This window comes from Choloepus didactylus, chromosome 5, assembly GCF_015220235.1.
Source record: "Choloepus didactylus isolate mChoDid1 chromosome 5, mChoDid1.pri, whole genome shotgun sequence".
Lineage (NCBI taxonomy): Eukaryota > Metazoa > Chordata > Mammalia > Pilosa > Megalonychidae > Choloepus > Choloepus didactylus.
In genome coordinates, this window is record NC_051311.1 from 91,871,357 (window position 1) to 91,890,472 (window position 19,116).

The following is a 19,116-nucleotide window of genomic DNA, read 5'->3' on the forward strand; positions in this document are numbered from 1 at the left end:
AGCTTGACAATTCAAGCTTGGGAAGGCTATGGAAAATAGTCTCTCATACATTGCTGGTGGGGATGCAAAATGACATAACTCCTAAGGAAGGGACTATGCAATAGCTAAGAAAATAAATATGCATTTACCTTTTGACCCAGCAGAGAGTCATCCCACCACTAGGAATTTGCTCTGAAGATACACCTCCAATATTTACAAAAATACATATGCACAAGCTTAATTTGTAACTGCAAAACAATGGAAAAGACCTAAATGCCCAAACATAGGTGACTGAATGCAGTGTCACATCTCTACACAATAGAGAAAAATGTAACTGTAAAAAAGAATGAGGAAGATCTCTGTGAGGTGATAAGAGTGATTTCCGTAAGATATTAGGAAGTGACAAAGGTAAGTGCCCAAGAGAAGACAGAGCGTGCCACCTTTTGTGTAAGAAAGGAGAAACAGGAACACATACTTGCTTAGCTGTGCAAATGAAACACTGGAAGCATAAAGCAGAAAACCATGAAGTTGTTTTCTCACAGGGGATTGGACAGAACAGGTGGAAGGAACACAGGAGGGACTGGCACTTCTCTAAGTTTTTGTAGCTTTGCCTTTGGAAATTATATTAATGTTCTACATATTCCAAAAAGAAAATTAAGCCAACAAGGATGGAAAAGGGGGGGTAAAAAACCTAAAACAGCAAACTCATCTCTAAACTAGAAATAATAGCAGTTTATAGCTCAGAGTTGTGGTGGTGATATGAATTAATGCACAACAAAGTGCTTAGAACAATGCCTCATACAGGAAGATACTGAGAAAGTGTTAGCAATCAATATTACTATATTGTTATTATAGCACCTGGCTGCAACCCCCAAAAGTAGTTTACAGTTCATCTTTCACAGCCTTGCTGCTCAAAGAGTGATCCTGGGACCACCAGATCAGCATCTGCTAGAATCTGTATCTCAGGCCCCACCCTAGACCTACTAACTCAGAATCTGCATTTTTACCAAGATCGCTAGGAGATTCCTATGTACATTATAGTCAAAGAAGTATGGGTCTAGAAAACAGGATGAAGGGAACAAAAACAGCAGAACCCAAGGAAGGGGCAAAATACATAAAGTCAGGAAAATATGAAAACGCAAATCCATATTACTAAGGTTCACTTGTGTTAGGATATCAACCAGGATTTTTGGGGTAGCATGATGCAGAATTTTAATTCAAACAATCTTAAATAAAATAGTGATTTTTTTTAGCTCTCAATCCAAACCTTGGGAAAGACAAGGACACAAGAATGGCTACAAAAAGACCAGGATTCTCTCCTTTTTCTATTATTAATTTTATTTTTTACTTTATTTTCTCAAAATACAGAAGGGCTTTATCCATATAGCCAACAGAAAAGCCACAAGTGTTCACTTTCTTCCAACACCATAATCCTACAAGTAGGAGAGTGTCTCCAGAAAAGCCAGTCAATAAAATTAAAGTAGGGACACTTTTTTTAAAAAAAAAGTGTTTCCCAAGCAAACCCAGGGTGTGGGTAAAAAGTACTGGGCTACAAGACATGTATGTGATGAGATAAGCACATAAGATGGTACAGGGCAGGTGTCAAATGACACAAGAAAGGCATGACACCGGAGACCCAACTCCTCCATAGTATCTTATTCTGTTAGGATCTGTTCGGAGATGTTCAAAAGCCTGAGGACACACAAAATTCGTTTTAGGCAGCGTGCCCATAAGTCGGTAGCCCTCAGCCCAGGACCTTTGAAGAGTCTGGTGCCTTTGAAGAGAGTGCCCTCGTGTGGAGTCCAGAGACGATTTCCAGCCCTGCCTCCCTTGGATGAAGGATAACACACGCGCTCCAAGGGAGCTGCCTGGCCTGGGCTCGGGGAAGGTGGGTCTCGTTTTGGGATGCCAGCGGTGTCTCCAGGCGCGCTTTCCAGCCTGGAGACCCGCTGCCAAATAGCTACCGCATCACAAGCGGGACTACCGTGTGCACACGCAGGAATGCACAAAGCAGAAAAAAAAAAGATGTCCCTGATGAACCAACTATAAGCCTTGCTAAGACATAAGGATAGGGGAGAGTTTTTATACTAAAGTCGTTTGCTACGCCTCATCTTCGATGAGGGCATTCTGGGGCAGTGTCCTATGCATCCTAGTTGTCAAAAACCAAAAAAGACTGTTTCCTTCTTCCCTTCCTTCTTTCTTTTATTCTTTCCTTCCTCTTCTCTCTCTCCCTCCCATTTTCCCCTCCATTCTCCGTCTTCCCTTCTTTTTAGTTGCTTTCTCATAACCTGCATGTTATCCTGCTTTGATTAAATTAAAATATATATATATATCAAAACTGTTTTGTAAATTCTATCTCGAATGCCTGGAAAATAACCTGTCTTTAATGGGAGTGCTAAATAACCCCTAACACGCATTGCCTTGATGCACAATTAAAAGTCAACATTTACAAGTAAATTGTTAAATGAAGGAAGCTCATCAAGCCTTCTAAAAAAAACTACCACACATTCTCATTCAGCATTTTGTAAGCTTTCTAATGTTCCTGTGCCAATCTGAGTGACCATAATGATTATACCTAAAACATATATGTCTGGGTGTTTTCATTTTTATAAATAATATAAGCAGTGTTTTCCACTTGCATAAGATCCCTTGTTTATTGGACTTTCTTCAGCCTCGACCCTCTAAATTTGTCTCCTGCTTCCTTACCTCAAAGCTATTCGAATCTCATCTAGAGAAAATCATGGGCAATGGGGGATGAAGGTGGGTCTCATTATCAGTAACTTTCGGGAGCTGGACGACCAGAATGGTAATTAGAAAGTTCTAGGTGTTCGAGAAGGGAGACCTTTAGCAAGCAGAAGTGCACAAAGCCTCCGGGCCCCCCAGCGGAGGGTGGGGCGCGGCCCCGAGATTCCCCTGCGCCCGCGCGGCGGGGCGGGGCGGGCTCGAGTTACCCGGAGGCGCGCGGGCGCGGCCCCTTCTCCGCCCGGCTCCGCGCCTCGCCCGAGAGCCGCACCTGGAGGCAGCGGCGGCGGCGTCCAGGCGGCAGCGGCTCCGGAGCTCGGCGGGGGGCGGCTCTGCCCAGGGTAGCGCCGGGCAGCGCTGGCCGGTGAGTGTGCGCGAGCGGCCGCGGGGTCGGGGGCGCTCGGGAGGGGTCCTCGGGCCCAGGAGTCCCTGAGAAAGGCCCGGGACGGTGATGCCCGTGCCCGCGGCCCAAGCAGGGCTCCGCGGTAAAGGGCAGCTCCTGGAGGCCGCCGCCTCGAGGTTTCTCTTCGCCTCGATGCCTCTCTTACTGGTTCCTCTTACTGGTTCGATCTCTCCGCCGCTGTCTCACAGGCTTTATCTGTCCCTGGGTGTGTCTCATTCTTAGCTAAAGCCAATTTCGGCTTGCCCACACCTTGCCCCTTCTCTCATTCCTGGCCGGGTAAAGTCAAAAAGTGTTTTCCTTTGCAGACATACCCCAAAATCTTTCCTTCACTCTCTGCAGCTGCAGCATAGATTTTTTTTTTTTTTACTAGTCGTTTGCCTCTTGAAGTCCCTTTGGTTCTAACCCAACCCTTTGCCATTTACAGTTTTGTTTTCGTAATTTCTTAAGCGCCCTGACTGCTTCCCAAACACCCTCATCCTTGCCCTGTTCTGGTCAGTATCAAGACGCCTTCTTGGTTCCTTTTTTCTAGCCTATTTATGCCCAAATCCATAAAGAAACAAAACCTAAGTAATTCCTTTCACCTTCTCTCCGGAGACCAGGCGCTGTCTCTGGTCATGCCAGCGTGGGTTCTGCCGGTTTTTGACTGCGTGGAGATCCTAGTAGGGGGAACTCTGGTTGGGAGACTGGGCCCTTCCACTTAGCAGCCCCGCAGGCCTTGAACCTTCCGTCTCAGGCAAATAGGTAGAAGAGGTCGCTAAGAGCCTTCCGACCCTAAAATTGAGTATTTCTGTCTTCCTGCCTAAAAATCCCTTCCTCTTCTAATCACTTGCCGTGGCAGTTGCGCTACCATAGTAAAACTTCTTTTCATGAGGATTCTGGACCCTGAAATCTCCTGGCCGTGCGTCTTGAGTGTGCGCTCCAGGCTAGGCCCTGGGCCGGAGACGGGGAGGTAAGCTGGGCGTTCTTAGTGGAGTGCCCCCTAAGTTAGGAAAAATATGCCAGGATCTGCTCGGCATAAAGAAGGCGGCAGGCAGGTGCGGCGTGAGGAGAGGAGGTTCTTTTCCTCATCCCATGGGTCCTGGATCCTGGAGTCCAGATTTCAAAAAGCATTAAAGGAAGCTGTTAAAACAGCAAAAAGGCAACATTTTCTTTCGGCTAAGATTCTGGTTTTCCTTACCTGAAAACTAGGAACGATGTGTGTTAGGTATCTCCAGTAAACTTAGCCCAGCGTGGAAATGGAGTTCCCTCTACTGCATTTGACATATGCAGTAGAAAATATAAGCCTTTTTGAAAATGAAATTTGAAATACCTTTCTGCCAGTTACACTTTCTAATTACTGTAGTATTGCTTTGTATCAGAAGACTTTCAGGCAGGGGGCAGGAGACAAGAGAGAAATTCAAACTAATTTGCATTAGAAAGAGGCAGGGTGAAGAATTCCTTGGTAAGGTTGCTATGACTGATATCTTAAGTGCATTGCTGGAAAGCATTCTAGTCTATTAAGTAACACCTGAAGCCCCAATTCTGTTACGTAGCATTTTTTTCTCTCTCCCTTTAACTACTCTGAAACTATACAGAGTTACACATTCCTTATTAATTAATGAGCGATACCAAAAGAATTGACTCAATCCAACAATTTGAGTGCCTTCTGTGTATGAGGCACTTTGCTTAGAGTTTCAGAAGAATAAAAGATTGAGGAATTTTCTAATTCAAACAAGTCAATGGAATGACTTGTTAGGCATAATGCAGGTTTGCACTGCCTATTTAATTTAAAATCAAAATCTGCTGAGTTGTCATTGTCTTCTAAATGCCATGTATTTCCCCTGGTGTCCCAACCATTCAGTTTTTCTACCAGGTAGTACACATTGCAGTAATCCCCAAGAAAATGGTTCTCTAGGAAATATTTTAACTGAAATAAAGTATGCTTGTTTACCCTGTTGTTTATATTACCACTGAGTTAATAAAGTCACAGTCAACAAGAAAAATGAGGAGATGATGCTTTTCCTTTCCTTGGTTTCAAACTAGTGAAATCTTGAACAAAAGAAGACAGACAGCATGAATAAATCTAATCCTCTGGTGCCTCCAAAATGTTTTATCTAAAGTCTCTTCTTTTGGAGGATAGATCCATGTTCATGAAATCTTTCAGTCCTTCTTTGGGAGGGTAGTCCCAGGAGCCAATTTCACAAAATCTTTCATTGTAGATAGTAACAATCATCAGTGTCATCATCTTCTCCCAGGTCATCACCCTTGAAAACAATTGTATTTAGGGGATGTTTTTGTGGGAGAAACAGGTCTTTTTAAAAATCCGGTGAAAGCTAGGGATATTGTCCCAGGAAAAATGCACACCGTTCAGAATGTGGTATACCTTTCAGAAGGTTTATGGTGGCCAGGTTATGGGACCTTGCTTTAGAACAGGTGTTAAGGGACAGTGAAATAGTCGGAGGGTAAGTGGATGGAGGGAAATAGAAGTGAATCAAGGATGTGAGTAAATCCATAAACTTATTATGGTCACGAGTTCACCTCCAACTGAATAGGTAGGATTTAATTTACCTTCAATTTGAATAAATACCTGGCTTTGAGTAACTTGCCTTTGAACCAAGAAGTAATAATTGTATTATTTGTGAAAGACTAAAGACAGATTAGTCCTATTAATTATTTACATTATCAAAATTAACTTTTACCTTGTGATTATCACTCTCTCTCTTAGTTTTCTATTTTTCTTGCTCTTCTCAAGGAAAGTACTTCTGAGAGGATTTACTCCTGATACTGTTGCCCCATTCGGGACATGACTTCTCACATGCCAACTTTTGCAGGCATGAATTACTAAGAATGGGAATGGTTGCATTCAAAAATTGAACTTGCCCATCCTCTCTCTCACACATGCACCCTGGCAGTTTACCTTGGGAAAGAGTACACACACACACACACACGTACAATTTCATTATATAATTATTTACCATATCCAAAGTAAACTACTGTGATCACAGTGATTGTGTCTTGAAAAGGATGGGACTGGTATTAGGAATGAATGGACAGCATTAAGAAATATTTTGGACATAAGTTCTTTCGAAGAACAAACCAGCAACTGTGAGATTAACTTTCTTATCTTCTACACCTAGGGCAGAGGTGTGAGTTCTCCCCTCTGCTCCCAGCCTCGCTGATCAAGGTTGCACTGTACTGCTCTGGAGCTCCCAGCAGGGGATCCTTCCCCTAGCCCCTTGTGCTGCATGTTTGATCTGGGTAAGTAGATGGCTCCCTGGAGCTGGTAAAAAGGGAGAATGGGCCCTAATGTAGTGGTGGATTTTACATGGATCAAAGGATTCCCTAAAATTTCCAAAGGGCTGAATCACATACCGTTGAGGGTAAGAGAGAGAATGCCAGAACTATACAGCTTACTCTCTCCTTTTAACTTGGATCACTTTCAGCCTAACTGATCCTTAGATATGAATCAGCTTTGGCTTACCTTATTCTTGAGTGGCAACTAAGAGGCTGGTCACAACCCTAGAATGTCATTGATAGATATTTATTGGATGAGTAAATTAACAAAAATCTTAGTTTTAACCCAAGCTCTCCCACTGATTTTTGGTATATGATATTGGCCAAGTAACAAGTCAACTTCTTTGGACCCCAGTTTTTCTATGTACTGTACAGAATGGAGTGTCAGATAGGATCACTTATTCTCAACAACCAATGTATAGTTCCACACATTTGAATCACTTGGGGGATTACTGAAGAAAAAAAAAAATACTAATGCAGATATTCTGATTTAATTGGACTGGGTTAGGTCCAGGCATCTCTGTTTTTAAAAAGTCCCCCAAGAAATACTAATGTCCAGATAAGAGTGAAAATCACTGAGTTAAATAATCACTAAGAACTGATTCTACAATTGTGTCATCTTAGGGTGAGAGGTAGCCCATAGAATCCCTGGTATACCTAAGCCAACCCGACATTACCTACCCTCAGTAGTAACCAACCCTTTCTAAGAATCAGTCTAGATCAAGCAATTTCAGTTTATTCAAGAAGGGCGCTGTGACTTTGCAGAGTTCTCAGCCCCCGGTATATTTTGATGGACTAAGTTAGGTGTAACCCTGCCTATCCAAGACTATCAGCTATTCCTAAAGGTCCCCAGAGGAGATTCTATCTCTTCTCTCAGTATCCATGCCAGTGTTTAATAGCCTGTTGAAATTTTCTCCTAGGTGTGATCTGTAACTTGTTGGGGCTAGGGCGAAAGATGTCAGCAAGGGATAAGGATGATCACCTCGATCATTGCTGAAATGTGAGCTTGTGTGTCCAAACTGAGATAAAAAAAATGATCCTCACGCCTTCTCAAGTAGTTGTAGACTACTGAGTTACCAGAACTAGGATAGGAAATAAAGGAGCACATTGTTTACTTTAATCATTTGGTGGGAGCTAATCTTGTTGCCAAAACATTGTAAATTCTGTAGATATTCATCCTGAAAATTATTCTTTGATTAAAAGATATAACTTATGTTCTGGTTTACTAATGCTGCCATTTTACAAAACACCAGAAATGGATTGGCTTTTATAAAGGGGGTTTATTTGGTTACAAAGTTACAGTCTTAAGGCCATAAAGTGTCCAAGGTAATGCATCAACAATCGGGTACCTTCACTGGAAAAAGGCCATTGGCATCCAGAAAACCTCTGTTAGCTGGGAAGGCAAGTAGCTGGCATCTGCTTGCTCCCAGGTTGCGTTTCAAAATGGCGTTCTCCCAGGACATTTCTCTCTAGGCACTTGGGGCTATTCTCAGTTTCTCCCTGGCAAACTCTGGAGTAGCAAAAGTCTGCTTTCAATGGTCGTCTCCAAAATGTCTCTCTCAGTTGCTCTCCAAAATGTCACTCACAGCTGCTCTGAGTTCCTTCTGTTTGGCAGCTCTTTTATGTGGCTCCAGTGATTTAATCCAGACCCACCCTGAATGGGTTGGGTAACACCTCCATGGAAATTATCCCATCAAAGGTCTTTCCCACAGTTGATTGAGTCACATCTCCATGGAAATAATCAATAGGTTCCAACCTAATCAATGCTAATACATCTGCCCCCACAAGATTGCATCAAAGAACATGGCATTTTGGAGGGACATAATATATCCAAACCAACACAATTTATTAAATTGTAACCCATGCAATTTATTTCATTGGTCCTACTCTTTTTTTCCCTTACTATGCTTCATATCCCAAAACACCTGGAAGAAGAAGAAAAATACAGTGTGCACATGTGACTGTCAGATCTGTAAAAGAGAGGCAGACATGAGTTAAAGTTGGAAAGACATTAAAGAGGAAACATAGAATAAGGGTGAGAAGACACACAGATTGCAAGGAGCTACCCTTAATTAATTTCTTTCTTTTCTCTCTGCTATTGGTTTTATAGCCACTGCAAAGTTTCTTCTCAGGCTTTCTAAAATGTAGCCAAATCCATCGAATCCAAATGTTGGCAAATGTGCGCTGTGGCCTCTCATTCCTGGCTGTTCCCTGCAGTCTTTCATAGGCAGTGTGTGGAGTGGTGTCTCTCTGGGTGAATTGGCAGTCTGGGCAAGCTTGGCCTAATCCGGTGTTGACCAGTCCCAGGACCAGATCTAATTATAAATAATATCTTAGTTTGGGAAGTATTCTGTTTCTGGAGTGGAAAGCTGCTGGCAGCAGAGTTGTGTTTTTTACCTTCATGTTTCATAGGAGCTGCCCTTGCTTGATTTCAGAAACCTGATGTACACCTACAGAGCCATCTCAGCTCCCATCTCTCCATCTCCTAGGAGGTGGCTGTACCACCATTTAAAAAAAAAGTTTTCCAGGATTCATGATATCTGTTTATTGCTGATCATTGTTCCCCAAAATTTAGTATTGGACACATACTATTTTGTTAGTCCATAATTTATTCTTTACCTACAGTTTGAAATGAATTAAGGTAGCAATAAATGTACTAGCAAAAAAAGATTTTTGTCTTCACAACTTTAATGAAAACTTATTACTAAGCTCAAATGCCCATGTATGCTTAGGTATAAATGTTTGTCCTCCCACAAATCTAACTTTTTAAGAAACTAAGAATAGTCAGTGTTGTGTTGGGCCTTAGGATCATGGATAGTTGGCTTTTTTAGTGTTTACTTCCTCAAAACAATAAAATGTTGTCAAATATGTAGGAATAATAAAATTTCTTAACTTTTAGCAAAAGTCTCCAAAGTAACAGGGTTTTTCCTTCCTTCCTTTATTCATTCATTCACTAAACAGATGTCTAATGAATTTCCACTACATACCTGTCCTCATTAAGCTTACATTCTAGGGCAAGAGGAGGAAAGAAGGAAAATAAGGAAGGAAAATGTAAAATATGTTAGAATGTGGTAAGTGCTATGGAAAAATATAAAGGAAGGAGACAATGGAGGAGTTGGTTGTTGCAATTCTAGATAGGGTGATTGGAAAAGGTTTCCCCTGAGAAAGTGATTTTGAGCATAAACCTGGGGGCGGTGAGGAAGAGAGCTGTGAAGTTACCTGGGAGTAGAGCATTCTAGCCACTGCAAAGGCCCTGAGGCCACGTGTGTGTCTGGCATGTTCACAAAACAGCAAAGCAGTCAGCGTGGCTGAACAGTGTGACAAGGTAGAAAGTAGAAGAAAATGAAATCAATAAAGAAAGGAACAATTGTGGGGCAGGAGGGGACCCTGCAGTGAGAGATTGGGGGCAGGATGGAGGCTGATGATCATATAGGACCTTGAAGGGCATTTTCAGTGAGATATTTGTAAGTTGATAGGGAAATAGGTTTTCTTGTTTAGCCAAAATAACAGCTGCCTCATACTCTGTCTGTCTTACTTGTCACATCCCCAAATATCCCCTTTTCTCTCCAAGTCAACCTCTTCCCATTCTTTAAACCTTGTGGTTCCTTTTTCCCCAAGGCTGACTGTAGAGTAAGATCCAGTCTCTCTCACTCACTCTCTCTCTCTTTTTTTTTAGGAAGGAAGAGTTCTCTTTATTTTATAATTTCTCTATTGCTTTTGAATATTTTACATTTTGCTTTTTAAAATATGATTTTTAAGATTTTTTATTCAATTTTATTGAGATATATTCACTACCATACAATCATCCAAAGTATACAATCAGTTGTTCACAGTACCATCATATAGTTGTGCATTTATCACTCCAATCTATTTTTTGAACATTTTCCTTGTACCAGAAAAAGTGAAAATAAGAATAAAAAATAAAAGTAAAGAAGAACACCCAAAACAACCCCCACCCTATTTTTCATTTCGTTTTTTATCCCCATTATTCTACTCATCCATCTATACATTTGATAAAGGGAGTGTAATCCATAAGGCTTTCACAGTCACACTGGCACCCCTTGTGAGCTGCATTGCTATACAATCATCTTCAAGAGTCAAGGCTACTGGGTTGGAGTTTGGTAGTTTCAGGTATTTACTTCTAGCTATTCCAATACATTAAAACCTAAAAAGGGTTATCTATACAATAGTGCATAAGAGTGCCCACCAGAGTGACCTCTCAACTCCATCTGAAATCTCTCAGCCACTGAAACTTTGTTTCATTTCATTTCACATCCCCCTTTTGGTCAAGAAGGTGTTCTCAATCCCAAGACATCTGCTCCATATTCATCACCTGGAATCATATCCCACGTTTCCGGGGAGATTTACACCCCTAGGAGTCAGATCCAACGTAGGAGGAGGGCAGTGTGTTCACCTGTCAAGTTGATCCAGTCTCTCTTGCTCCTTGCTTTGTTGATTCCCTGAAGATAAAGTTTGCCTTTCCTATTTTGAGGTTAGTTATTAGTTGCTAAAGAAAACACACTATCAGGTAATACTAAAACCAACAATCATGAGAGAAATCTTAATAAACCTATACAAAATATATTCTTGCTTTATACTTTAGACCAGACACAAAGTAGTGGCATTACTGGTGGGCTGAATTTGGCTTGCTTGCCTTGTTTGGTCTGCACATTGTTTCATAAAAATTTGTGGTTTCCAATATTTAAAAATTGCTTAAGTTTTCATTAAATGTAGTTGGTTTCTCTTGAAAAATGGGAAGTTCTAAAAAAAAAATTGGAAGTTCTATTTATATGAAGTCTAGAATAGGCAAAACTAATGTATGGTAATAGAAATCAGAACTGTGCATGCCCAGAGTTGGGGTGTGGAAGGGATTACCTGGGTAGAGGCACAAAGGAACTATAAGAAGTCTGAAATACAGAGTAAAACATTAAGCCATACACTTCAGATCTGTGCAGTTAGCTATATGTTAAACCTCAATATAAAGAAAAATTTTAAATGAAGTCTGACCCAGCGTTCACCTAGAGCTGAGTAGCAGCTGACCATTTTGGACTTGGCATATGCTTTCCAGATCGACACAGACTCACCGGGGCCACTTCAGTCATTTTAATTCGATTCAGGTAGTCCGGGTTTGTGATTCCTACAGCACACTTTAGGAATTTTCAGTTTCAGTTGTCACTGGGAAGCAAATCTGAAAGGTCCTGATACATTTAATATTCAGTGAAGAAAGTAGTACTGGTCTCCTAGAATGTTATGTGAAGCATGTAGCAAAAACATAAACCTGACAGCTTGACCCAGTCTAAGCAAATCATTACATCCACCTCCCAGTTAGTGGCATTATCAAATTTAGGGATTCTTGGAGGTCCTTGGACACAACTCTCACTTCTCTCACTTTTCCTTTCAAATGTGAAGGGTCTCCTGTATTTTCAGACTCCTACCCTGAGAGGATAACAGAAAGTACCTTTCACGCCTATCATCAGCAAGTAAGATTTACTTTTATTGTGTTTCTTACTAAGATAGTAGCGTCTACTGTGGAAATCTTAGAAAATGCAGGTAAACAAAAAGTAGAAAAATTGCCCATAATTCCAGCATCAAAACATAGTCTCTGTGTACCATTTTGTGGTAAAGTATTTCAAATGCTTCTCCATACTTCTCTCTTTCTTACATTAAAGATGTGTTTGATCCATAAATTTTAGCATTCACCAATCAGTTTGCAAAGTGGAAAGTAATAACAAATCAAGGATTAAAGTTGTCGGATTAAACACAAGAATTTGCCTGCTCTCTAGTCCAGAAATCCATTTAAATGGCTGTAGAATTACAAATAGGGTGGGGGAGAACGACTTCTAAAAGGATAGGATAGAAAAATATGTGGAATCAAGTTGACTGATGAAACAGAACCTAGAATTATTGCAAGAAGGACCACTGTGGGGGTAGGAGTAATCTTTTAGAGAGATGCTCAGAGCTTGGAGTCAGCAGGTGCAGAGAGGAGGGGAGCAGAGAGGCTGAAAGTAGAGAGATTAGTAGAAAGTCCTTATGGATTGACTAGGGTGAAGTCAGGTGCTGCCATTTTAGAGAAAATCCTTTCTGATTCTGGCATTTGGGAAGAGGGTAGGTCCTAACCTGAAGGCCAGCGCTTGCCCTCTGTCTCTAAAGTGAAGCTAGCAGTCAGCAAACCCACTCTGGTACACAAAGCCTCCTAGTCACCATTTTATTCAGGGAAGAGGCCTATTCTGGAAACACTGACATACATGATAGTGGAGGAAAGTGACGTAAATTAATAATCAATGATAGATAAAGAAAAATATATAACCAAGGATAATTTGATATATGAAGAAAACTAGGAGCATGAAAAAGAAACACCAAAATAAACATTACTAATATCAGAGGAGAGATCATTCAGGAAAATGAAAATAATTTTTAAAAAATCTGAGAATCATCGTAATGATTATAAAAAGATATTGCTTTCATACAACAAAAGCAGAATGCTATGAAGAAGGAGCAATCAGAAAACAAAAAATTCAAATTCAGTCCCTCTGTTTCAGGAATCTTAAGCTACAATATTAAATAAACACCAATAACAACAGTACAAAGGTCCAGGACCATTGAAACCATCAGAACCCTGGCAGAGTAGATGTAAAAATGTCTAGGGACACTTTCATGATGTAAGAACATATGGGATACCCATAAGAATTCTCCCTAACCCATTGAATATGAGCTCACAGTTTTAAAAATTTACCACCATAAGAGAATGTCAACGGATAAAACAGAAGACTCTGATCCCCCAAAATTTAAAACAATGGAAATATATGAACAAGATTATAAGTGTGTTAAAAATGACAAAGGGATACAAAGAATAGAAAACAAAAGGAAAAATAGGATACTATAAAGAAAGAACAAGCAGATTTCAAATGGAATATCTAGAAATGAAAAATACAGGCATTGAATTAAAAATAAATCAATGTACAAGTTAAATATTAGACAGAGCCAAAAGTAGAATTAGTGAACTGGAAGCCAAACCTGTAAAAACTATCTGAAATCAGTCCAGTGAGATAAAAAGATGGAAAATGTGGGAAGTTAAAAGACACAAAGATATAATGAGAACCTCTGACAAATGTCTAATAGAAAGACCAGAAAATAATAGACAGAATATATAAGCCTATATTCACTACATAGGTAAACAAAATTAAAATAGTAATACAATCTAGCAAAAATAGGGATGTGTAAGAAGACTTAAATCATTTTTTCATAGTAAGCTTTCATAAATAATGTCTAAATTTGATCAAAAAATAGCAGTATAATTGTATTATTTAGAGTAGTAATTCTCAATCCTATAGGAGATTTGGAAATGTGTCATAGTGATTGGAGGATGCTACTGACATTTAATGTCAGGACCAGAGATGCTAAATATATAAAACAGCCTCAAATAAGGCCCACCCAGAATAACAATAGCACTCTTTTCGGGAAATGCTGATTTAGAGTTAAAAATAAACTCACCAGCATAACTAAAAACAAAAATGATTTTAAGAAAATAGTTGCTTCTGGGAAATAGAGCTAAATTGGGGAAAAATGGAGTGCAAAATTGTTGCTTTTCATTATTAGTCCTCCATCTTACTTGCATTTTTATCGTAGGTACATTAATTTGACTAAAAGTTATTATTTTAGAAAAAGACATGAGTGGTCAACCAGTAGATTCTTCTTCCATTTTGATTTAAGGTAGAGAAATTTTTCTTATTAAAATATCTTGTCATTCATACTTAAGCACCAATTTGAATTACTGAATTATTACTCCAAAGAAAATTCTGGAGGCGTATCCTGTGAGTACTAATGATCTTTCAAGTGTTCCCAGTTGGAAAATAAATCTTGTAGTTTATCAATTTATGGAGTCACAGCAAATTAGTGATGGAAGGGATTCAATTTCTTTAATAGAATTGAATAATTATTTCATGGCAGAGTGGTTTTGATTCGTAGATGTGTGCAGTACAAAGGAAAATTGAGATATGGTTGAATAACTATAGCATATGCCTTCACACTGGAATCTGCAGCCTGCCTTTTATCGTCCTTCAAGACCTATCCAGTTCCATTTCCTGTAACCATCCGAAGCACAGTTTTTACCAGTACTTTTGGTATTTCGTAAACATATCGTATTAATTTTTACCATTTAGGCCCTCTGTGCAAGATCACATGCCTTCACTTTTGCTTTCTATTCACTCTTGAAGAGCCACTTCAAATGCAGTATCCTCTCTGAAGCCTTCTTTCATTTTATTAAGACCACCATGTTTCATAACCAACAAATCATGACAAGTAGGAATATGTGCTTATAATTAATGTATTTTAGATAAAATTAAATAAACATTTTTACATAATTAATTTCATATGCATTTAATGAGGCAGCAGAGGATAAGAGTGTGGTCTCTGAAGTAAGACAGACCTAATCTCTAAGCCCAGCTCCACCCTTACTTCATCAGTGCCTCAGATGCTTCATCTGAAAGACGCAGATAATTCTTGCCATACTTGATGCTCTGATTCTTTAATGGCACAGTCTCAATAAATAGCTACTCTAATTATGTTTAAATATTATTATGTCTCATGATAAAAGACTCACATAAATGTCTACCATTCCTATTAAGTGAATTTGTAGTTTTTTATATGCTCACTTTGTGAATTATCTAATACTTACAGTCAGCATCAACATTGTTTAAATATGAACTATTTTTATTATCTTATACATAAATTCATGTAGATAAAAAGATGAAATCCCTTTTATAATAGCAAAAAATTAGTCCAAGTGCTTATTACTAAGGGGGGTGGTTAATTAAATCATGGTAATATGGTAATATGCAAACCCTAAAAATTATGCTTATGAAACTGTTAATGATGTGGAAAAATGTTTATGATACAATGTTAAGTAAAAAAAAATGGAAATGTAAAACTGTTAAGACAGTATCTCAACCATGTAAATAAATATTACATATAGTCATGCATATACACTTATATAAATACACTCACATTTACAACATTCATTTAATACATATCATTTATGCAATGAAAAAAAAATGAAAAATTTCCAAATTTCCACAGTGGTCATACATTACTTTTATATGGAGGGAAAATGTACCATGCTTTGTGTATGAGAGGTTCTTGATGTCATTCCCTAAATGTTGGCATTTTCTTGTCAACAGTCTCTTGGTCCCATTCCCCAAATTTGCTGTTCCCCTATATGCTCCATCAATTCTTATGCCCCTACCCACATGTAAGAAGTCCTTAATAGATGCAGATTGCTGCAAAGACATTAGACAAGTTTCCTCAGAGCATGAACCATAGCTTATTGATCTTGAAGCACAGCCAGCCTTGCAAGAAGGGATGCAGTGAATTTATATTGGATGAATGAATAAATGGATACCAAGGCTTGAGTAACAGGACAGTAAAAAGAAATGTGTGAGCCTGATTTTTAAAAAATAAATGCTTAGTACCTTATTCTAAGTGCCTTTTTTTATTCTTACATTGATCCTCAATGCAGCACTATTAAGACTAAATTATAGGACATAATGGAATACTATGCAGCTGTTAAATTTTTTTTTAAGGATGAGGAAGCCCTTTTTTACTAATATGGAAAGAACACCAAGGTATATTAAGTGATAAATCAAGGTGCAGAAAGTGTTAAGGTATGCTCGCATTCATGGGAAGAAGAATATGTATTCATAACCACTTGTGTACATATAAAATACCTCTGAAGAACACAGAAGAAAGTGATACCAGGTTGCCTCCCAGCCACAGAATGGGAGCATTCACTGTAATTATTTTTATACATTAATTTTTGATCCATAGAAATACATTATTCAAAGAGGTAATTAAATAAAAATAAAGGAAAATTATTATCCGCACGTACAAATGAGCAGCCTGAGGTTGAATGAATTAAGTTGCTGCCTGCGGTAGTAATAATAATGGTCACACTTACTAGGCACTTACTGTGTGCTCCATCCCATAAGTACTGTGGAAACACTTTCTAATTTATTCCTTACAGATCTACGGTAAAGTTCTAATATTATCTCAGTATTACAGTTGAAATCCAAAGGTAACATATAAGTTATTAACTAATCCAGGACACTTTTGGAATTAATAATTACACTGAGCAACAGGATAAAGCAGAGCCTGTGGTCACTGTACTTAGAGAGGTCGAGTAACTTTGCCAGATGTCCTGCCGTGATGGACTCCAGGACTTGAACTGATGTCTTTGGAACTCCAAGGCCTAGACTTCTTCTAACTGCCATTTAGAGTTAAGGAAACAGAGCATAGAAAGCTTACGTATGTTTCCAAAAACATACAGCTCTCAAGTGCCAGTTCCGGTCTCTAACCAGAGGTCTATCTGAACCCAAAGCCTATTACGCGGTGTTGCCTCCTTGGATTATAATCTGAGTCCTTTGGCAGAGGAATTTAAGGGGAGGAGGGTAAATACCATAAAGAAGAGAAAGGATGGCCTGAGCACCATACAAAATACTCCAGTCTCCTTGGCCTCCACCACTCAAATACACCCAAATAGCTTCAGTCAGCACGTGTCAGGGAGCCTGCTGCCTGCCGACTGTGTGCAGCTCCTCGGAGGTGACGGTCCTTGCCCTCACAGAGCTTGCAGTCTACCTTCAGGACCAGCATGGATAGATTTTAGGGCTATTTGCTCTTTCTACATATTGGACCACTGCAGTTAATCAATGATTGTTAAAAAAGGCAAAAAAGATAATATATCTTGGTTGTGCTATGAGTCCCAAAAGTATAAAGAAGTGGAAACAGCTTTTTTTGAATTGCCTTCAGGAAAAGCTGATAAAACCATAAAGTGAAAATATTTTTTTCCTGGACTACAATTCATGAAGCCTTTGCTATATGCTGTGTTCATTCTAAAAAAAATATTAGATCCTGTTGCTCTGGCAGAGTTGAAAATGTTCTTAATAAGTAACATTTATTTTTGTCATTTGTCTATGTTGATGGTCATAGAGAAAGCTTGTGAAAGATAATAGGGAGCTGGGCAGATGCTTGCATACTTGGAATTAAAACGTTAATATATGCAGTGTTAGAATTATAAATTATAATTCTGTAAATTGATTACTTTGAATAGATGTATGGATGCTCTGACTGAGATGGTTTCTTCTGATACCTCCAGTCCAAAGTGAAGAATACTCACTGACTTTCCAAACTTTTTTGGAAAAGTGTTGCTGTACTTGTCTCAGACAACTGAATCATTCTAGCTAGTGTAAGCACACAGATTTCATTGGCATTTTGAACAAACTTGCCAAACACTGTTCTCAGAATGCTGCCCCTGGAAACCATTTTAAAGTTGAGGAAACTAAGACCCAGAGAGGCAAGTTCTTTTTCCATATTCATGCAATAAGCATTTTTGATCCCTACGTGCCATTCACTGTACAGAAATGAGCGGCACTGGGTTCCTGTCTCATGGAGCTCACAGTCTAGTATCCCAACAGGTTCCTCATCAGACTCACTCCATGAGCTTTTAAAAAAATACAAATCCAAGATTTACTAAATCAGAATCTCTAGAGGGCCTGGAAATCGGTGGGTTTATGCACCCTAGGTGATTCTCATATGCTGCCAGGTATGGGAACACCTGGTCTAGTTGACCTGTCATAACAGTGTGGAACAGCTGAGATGCTCGAGATGCAGAACCGAGTGAGATCCACATCTTTTCCGGTTTTCTACAAAATCTGCAAAATCATATTGGCGTTCCATTATTGGCAAGCAATCAATTCTCACTCTTAGTTTGAAATTTAAAATGTTACTCTTTTGTTATAGTTTGTATTTGTCAATATCTGTGTCTTTTAAATATTGTGACTGCTTGGGTTAGGATACCAAGTTTGTTTTGAACATATCTTTGGAGTGAGAGGAGTCCATTTTCTCATCTAAAAAGGGAGGGAATTAAATTGGCTGATCCTCAAGGTTCACTTTCAGGTCTAAGAATCTATAATGAAAGATCTTCTGAACTATTTTAAGATCCCTTCTTTCATAGAAAAAGGGACTTGGAACTCTAGGTTAATTTGGCTTTCTGTCATTAGTATTTTTGTTTCAAAACCTTCCAAAAGATTTTTCCCTTTAGGCCACTTAGAAGTGACTTTTCTCATGTGATGATTTTGTGTAGTTTTACACCTTGGTGATTTATAATTTCAGTCAGCACCCTCGAAGCTCTTTGTCAGATAAGAATCTGGTCATTTGATCTCTTTGAGTTGGGCTCTTGGTTACTTTGCCTCCCTGCCTCTGATAAGATGGTTATTGATAGCCTTCAGGACCTTAATTATTTAATTGTTGTTGATAAGCATTAAAAGTCCCCCCAAAGGACAGCCTTTCATTCTAACATCTCTCCAGTCCTTACCCTTCCTAGCAGGACTCTCTCTTCCCAGGTGAGACATTCCTGAACTGCTAACAGAAATCTCAAAGAGGACATGAGTTATAACCAATTATAAACTAACACTTCAGAATACCTCGGAACCCCCTCTTTTCTATGCCTCTTCTTTAACCGGCCAAGGTTCGCTACATTTAGCAAAGTACAGGATGCCTGTTTTTTATCTGGCAACCCTACAGAGAATATATACCCTAATGCTTTCCTAAGCCCATCTAATAGTTTGAGATATAAATTTCTTTGAGATTTGCTCCTAATTTAAACCCCAAATGAAACGGTTGTGACAACTAAATCTGCATTTGGATCAAGCTTAGCAGATGTTGCACTC

General features: G+C 39.2%; 1 protein-coding gene across 2 annotated transcripts in view; it reads left to right on the forward strand.

The window, feature by feature from the left end:
• The first annotated feature begins 2,947 nt into the window (after window positions 1-2,947).
• SLC26A5 (solute carrier family 26 member 5) overlaps window positions 2,948-19,116 on the forward strand; it is a 52,793-nt gene continuing 36,624 nt past the window's right edge. For both annotated transcript variants that reach the window (XM_037837469.1, XM_037837470.1), the window contains exons 1-2: window positions 2,948-3,085; window positions 6,241-6,361. The gene's annotated coding sequence lies outside the window, so the exon portion shown is untranslated. The remainder of the gene's footprint in view (window positions 3,086-6,240; window positions 6,362-19,116) is intronic.